Raw genomic sequence first — 6,664 nt, 5'->3', positions numbered from 1 at the left:
TGTATGTGACCAATAAACTTTGATTTGATTACCAAAACTCCTCCCTTGGTGAGAAAAATAAAGAAGAAAAAAAAGCCACCTGCTGGAGAAGACAGATTCTGGGTCCAGTTATCGCTCATGCTTCGCCTCTTTCTCTCTGCCTTTAAGCATTGCGTTGCAGAGGCAGTTGCAGTGCATTCTGTGTTCTGTGGGTCATTAGGATTTATCCAATTAATGCATCACATTGTAAGACTTGACAGAAATAGTAGCAAAAGGTGAATGTTGAACTTTTATTGCACACATATCCAATAACAATTTTGGATTACATAATGAAAAAAGTTTGACTTCAGAATGTATTATGCAGCATTGATGAAATTATGCTGTCAGTCTGAACAAACCACTACTATTCTGCTAGCATCACTTTTCTATGGTAATGAGGAAACCTTCAAAATGAAAGCCAGCATTTCAAAACATTGCAAGGTGGATAACGCATTCAAAAGATATTACATTTTAATCAATGTCGATTTTGATTGTGCTTATAAGCAAATGCAAAAAGGAATTTATGGAGAATTTAAGGAATTTTTCTAAAACATTATTTTAAGATCACTTGAGAAATACAATGTTCAGACTGGTATGTTGACAATGTTGGGCTTATAGTGAAAAATATATATTCTTTGTGCTCATGTAAAAGTGGGGTTGGGAGTACTCTAGAATCTATATATTGTGTCATTTCATGGGGCACTGAATATTACGGAGTGTTGCTGGCCTTTTACTAGACCCATTCCATAGGCCACAATGCAAATCACTGCATATAAAATATATATTGGCTTATAGTGAAATAACTATTATTTGTGCCCATGTAAAAGTGAGGTTGGATGAACTCAGTAGGGTCTGTATAATCTATATATGGTGTTATTTCATGGGGCACTGAATAATAAGCCAGTATGAAAGAGAATTAGAGGATAAACTACTTCCAATTCAGAAATACCTGGCATTACAGTATCTGGCAATGTATGGGGTTGTTGTGGTGGATGTGACACTATACTATGAATTTTCTCATTGATGCTCCCGTTTTAGGAAACAGTCAGATGGTAGTAATTGTGGTGTTTATGTGTGCTTGTTTTCTGGAGCAGTCTTATTAGAGTGCAATGTGAATACGCTTTGTCACAATGGCATGCAATACTATATTTTACATTAGTTATCAGACGGGAAAGAAGTTAAAGTTTAAACTTGAAGAATACAGCAGACTTGTGTAATGTATTTTAAACTGTACAGAACATAACTTTGCTGACCTTGATAGATAATCATCACAATATAACTTGTAAATAATCTTGTCTCTGTTATTGTTTTTGAAAATATAATTAATAGACCTATGCCTGTACCCTACACAATAGCTTTGAACATACCAGTATTGGTGTAAACTTTCTAAAGACAATATTAAAAATAAAAGTAAGTCAAATTATATATATATTTTTAAGGTGGTTGCAATGCTGTAAAAAAAAAACAGTTATACTGCACTACAGTGCAAAGAAAATGTGATATTCCCAAAGTTTAGCATGTCTTTGAAGGGGGACTTTCCAAGATATAAATCTCAGTAACAGTTAAACATTTATTCTGGGAGGTAGCCTACTTCTTTTGTTACATTTTTCAAGCATCTAAAAAAGACACAAACAAATAGGCCAACATGTGCTATGTAATTAGGCACGCCTCTCCATTGTTTTGTATAAAATTGCGCAAACTCCAAACATACACTACATGACCAAAAGTATGTGGACACCTGCTCGTCGAACATCTCATTCCAAAATCATGGCCATTAATATGGAGTTGGTCCCTCTTTGCTGATATAACAGCTTCCACACTTCAGGGAAGGCTTTCCACTAGATGTTGGAACATTGCTGCAGGGATGTGCTTCCATTCAGCCACAAGAGCATTAGTGAGGTCAGGCACTGATGTTGGGCGATTAGGCCTGGCTCGCAGTCAGCGTTCCAATTCATCGCAAAGGTGTCCGATGGGGTTGAGGTCAGGGCTCTGTGCAGGCCAGTCAAGTTCTTCCACACCGATCTCGACAAACCATTTCTGTATGGACCTCACTTTGTGCACGGGGGCATTGTCATGCTGAAACAGGAAAGGGCCTTCCCCAAACTGTTGCCACAAAGTTGGAAGCACAGAATCAACTAGAATGTCATTGTATGCTGTTGCGTTAAGATTTCCCTTCACTGGAACTAAGTGGCCTAACCCAAACCATGAAGAACAGCCCCAGACCATTATTCCTCCTCCACCAAACTTTACAGTTGGCACTATGCATTGGGGCAGGTAGCGTTCTCCAGGAATTCGCCAAACCCAGATTCGTCCGTCGGACTGCCAAATGGTGAAGCGTGATTCATCACTCCAGAGAATGCATTTCCACTGCTCCAGAGTCCAATGGTGGCGAGCTTTACACAACTCCAACCGACACTTGGCATTGTGCATGGTGATCTTAGGCTTGTGTGTGGCTGCTCGGCCATGGAAACCCATTTCATGAAGCTCCTGACCAACAGTTACTGTGCTGACATTGCTTCCAGAGGCAGTTAGGAACTAGGTAGTGAGTGTTGCAACCGAGGACAGACGATTTCTACACACTATCCGCTTCAGCACTCGGTGGTCCAGTTCTGTGAGCTTGTGTAGCCTACCATTTCGCAGCTGAGTAGTTGTTGCTCCTAGACGTTTCCACTTCACAATAACAGCATGTACAGTTGACCGTGGCAGCTTTAGCAGGGCAGGAATTTGACAAACTGACTTGTTGGAAAGGTGGCATCCTATGACGGTGCCACATTAAAAGTCACTGATCTCTTCAGTAAGGCCATTCTACTGCCAATGTTTGTCTATGGAGATTGCATGGCTGTGTGCTCGATTTTATACACCTGTCAGCAATGGGTGTGGCTGAAATAGCAGAATCCACCAATTTGAAGGGGTGTATCTCGGTGTTTATTCGGATAGCATTTCGCTCTGGAGCCTGCAGCCTTGCTGGCTTGGTCAGAGGCTATCGAAGGGCCTAATTAGCCCATACACCCTCGATCATTTTCACTCCCTCAGCTTTGGGACATTTGTGGATATGGCGGGGCCACGTGAAAAAGCAAATGGAGGCCTAAGTGCGTGGGGAAGGAGAAGGGGGTAATTTGGGACTCAGCCTAAATTCTCTTACTTATACTTTAGTCTAAGAACGTTTTTATTCATTAACTCGAAAGTTAAGACTGCAAAACCACTATTGGTGAGTGATAACCACCCAGCACACTCTTGCATTTTTTTATAAAACAGTAACCGCTTTAACTTTATCACAAACATCATAAATTGATTATGGATGGGGGAAAGAGCAATCATATAAACTGCAGGGCAATAAGGTCAGAAATATACTGAAAGAAGTAACATTTCAAAGAAATGTATTACAAAATGCAGCAAACTGTCAAGCAACATTCATCTTCTCTCCGTTGGTCCCGTGTCAAACAGGGTTGTATTAGTGAGATCTCTGAGCTTTGATGAGGAGGCACATCTGACTCCTCCTTGACACATCATGTCTTCATCTGGATGCTCTGGAATACTCTGGACTTTTGGTACCTGCAATACCATGTGTAAATATACTGTAGGTCAAAACCATTGGGGTAAATGTGAAAATATGAATGAATGAAAATTGTATTTATAATTTCTATAACTAATGCCATAGAGATCCTATTAAATTACTAGAGGGGCTATGTCATACACCCTCAAAGTTCTAGAATGGAGTAAAAATGGCAGCCATATTGGTCAGGAAGAAATCCAATCTAGTCTAATTGGAATGAATGGCAGTAGAGGCATAATCCAGATTTTACTTATGCAGGCGGGAAAAAGTAAGGCGTGTGATATTGTGTAATATAATTATTGTCACCCTAAAATATTGTCATATAATTATAAATGCAGTTTATATGGGTTTTATACCAATGTTCTGTATAAACAGCCTTTATAATATACGTAAACAGGCCATAAATGTCTTTTTTTCTTGTAACGCTTTGAGGACTATTATACACTAGATATACAAAAGTATGTGGACATCCCTGCAAATTAGTGTATTCGGCAATTTCAGCCACACCTGTTGCTGACAGGTGTATAAAATCGAGCCCACAGCCATGCAATCTCCATAGACAAACATTGGCTTTAGTATGGGCTTACTGAAGAGCTCAGTGACTTTCAACGTGGCACCGTCATAGGATGCCACCTTTCCAACAAGTCAGTTCGTCAAATTTTGCCCTGCTAGTGCTGCCCCAGTCAACTGTAAGTGCTGTTATTGTGAAGTGGAAACGTCTAGGAGCAACAACTACTCAGCCGTGAAGTGGTAGGCCACACAAGCTCACAGAATGGGACCACCGAGTGCTGAAGCCCGTAGTATGTAAAAATCGTCTGTCCTCGGTTGCAACACTCACTACCGAGTTCCAAACTGCCTCTGGAAGCAACGTCAGCTCAATAACTGTTTGTCGGGAGCTTCATGAAATGGGTTTCCATGGCCGAGCAGCTGCACACAAGCCTAAGATCACCATGCGCAATGCAAAGCATCGGCTGGAGTTGTGTAAAGCTCGCCGCCATTGGACTCTGGAGCAGTGGAAACGCGTTCTCTGGAGTGATGAATCACGCTTCACCATCTGGCAGTCCGACGGACAAATCTGGGTTTGGCGTATTCCAGGAGAACGCTACCTGCCCCAATGCATAGTGCCAACTGTAAAGTTTGGTGGAGGAGGAATAATGGTCTGGGGCTATTTTCCATGGTTCGTGCTAGGCCCCTTAGTTCCAATGAAGGGAAATCTTAACGGTACAGCATACAATGACATTCTAGATGATTCTGTGCTTCCAACTTTGTGGCAACAGTTTGGGGAAGGCCCTTTCCTGTTTCAGCATGACAATGCGCCCGTGCACAAAGAGAGGGCCATACAGAAATGGTTTGTCAAGATTGGTGTGGAAGAACTTGACTGGCCTGACCTCAACCCCATCGAACACCTTTGGGATGAATTGGAACGCCAACTGCGAGCCAGGCCTAATCTCCCAACATCAGTGCCCAACCTCACTAATGCTCTTGTGGCTGAAAACGTCCCTGCAGCAATGTTCCAACATCTAGTGGAAAGCCTTACCAGAAGAGTAGAAGCTGTTATAGCAGCAAAGGGGGGACCGACTCCATATTAATGCCCATGATTTTGGACAAACAGGTGTCCACATATGTTTGATCATGTAGTGTATGATTCAATATCAGTACTTGTTGCATTTACAACTTGTCTAAGTCCTATCATCAACTGATTTCAGCCAGTGTATGGCTGAGGATTGACTGCATTTTAAAAAATGGAATGTTGGCATATTGGCAGTTAATTTGAAAAATTAATGGAATAATTCCTCTAAAACTGACTGGCTAGCTAGCTACCAAACATACAGTGCAGATACATTCTTAAAATTCATTATTTTACACAATATCACAGCACTGGCAAACCATGGTTGACCAACTCCCCTGACCAAAATGGCTGACCTTTATGCTATCATTAGGTTCATGTCCATTCTAGTATTTTAGTAATTTATAATTAAATGGCTAATGCCATCTTGTCGATAATGTTCCCTCACCTGAGAAAATATCATTTTGCATCTCCATGGACAGTCCCTTATCAATCTCAACTCCTCCTCTCTGCTCTCAGTCAAAGAGTGTCCTGAAGGTACACATCCCATTAGACTATCAGAGTATGAGGAGAAGCTGGAATTCCTTAACTCTTTCATAGAGGGGTTTAGGTAGGAAGGCTGCACCTGTGCTCTGCACGCCTAGGTGAGACTACACAGCCAACAGGTGAGGTGAAGTGCCTCTAGGCCTACTCAGTTGTTTGCCTACTCTGTGACGCCATAATAGAGAAATCGACAGAACCTTCCATTTAATAAAATTATATTTAATAGAAGGATCTGGATAAATAAATGTTTGTTGTCGGCAGATTGTATTACATGCGTAACAGTGTGAACGTTTTGTAATACAACGTGTGCATTATTTCATTTTATCAATAATTTCTTATTGTCACTTTCTATTAAAACTCTTATTCTGATAATACCAACTGTAATTATTTGCCTATTAAAAATGGATTACAAAGGCTTTGTTATATAGTCAATGGAAGGTTCAATGTCAAAATGCAACACCAATGGAAACAAGCTATTTGATTGACAATATCTGGAGCACAGAATCATTATTGTTTTCCACCCACTTAATCCTTGCAGTAATGAGCATTCAATTAACCCAGGGGCTTTAACAAGATTTATTCGAATGTTGCCTCAGGTGATTTTGCATAATTTCTCCCCGCCTTCTAACAATCCGATTCCAGTGCATTTGCGGAGAATCCAAAAGGCCTCCGCCTCTCATGGAAGCTCTTTGTAAATTCTGCCTTGTGACCAAACAGTGGCCTGATTAGAACTCACCGCCGATGTTTGTCTGGACTAGGGGCTGCACATGCAGACCTAGCTAATTGGGTGAAATATTTAATAGTCTATAAAACCTAATAAAATGTTGCCAAAGAAGTATATGGGTGGCAATATTTAAAATGCAAAGTCCGTTATTGTCAAATGAGTTCCATGACATTGCTAGCTACTTTAATATATTAATTACCTGCCAGTACCACCATGCAGTGCCAGTCCAAGTAAATGACCCCATTCGACACCAGGGCAA

At 40.9% G+C, this 6,664-nt stretch overlaps 1 long non-coding RNA gene across 1 annotated transcript; it reads right to left on the bottom strand.

Annotated features, from left to right (window-relative positions):
• Window positions 1–3,378: 3,378 nt before the first annotated feature.
• On the bottom strand, window positions 3,379–5,783 carry LOC121567948. The gene is made up of 2 exons (XR_006001179.1): window positions 5,587–5,783; window positions 3,379–3,570 (listed from the first exon to the last, which is right to left on the bottom strand). It is a non-coding gene; the product is annotated as an uncharacterized LOC121567948 (long non-coding RNA).
• Window positions 5,784–6,664: the final 881 nt, after the last annotated feature.

This window comes from Coregonus clupeaformis, chromosome 6 (genome assembly GCF_020615455.1).
Source record: "Coregonus clupeaformis isolate EN_2021a chromosome 6, ASM2061545v1, whole genome shotgun sequence".
Taxonomy (NCBI): domain Eukaryota; kingdom Metazoa; phylum Chordata; class Actinopteri; order Salmoniformes; family Salmonidae; genus Coregonus; species Coregonus clupeaformis.
Note: the sequence above shows the minus strand (reverse complement) of the source record. Positions and strands in the feature narration are given on the sequence as shown.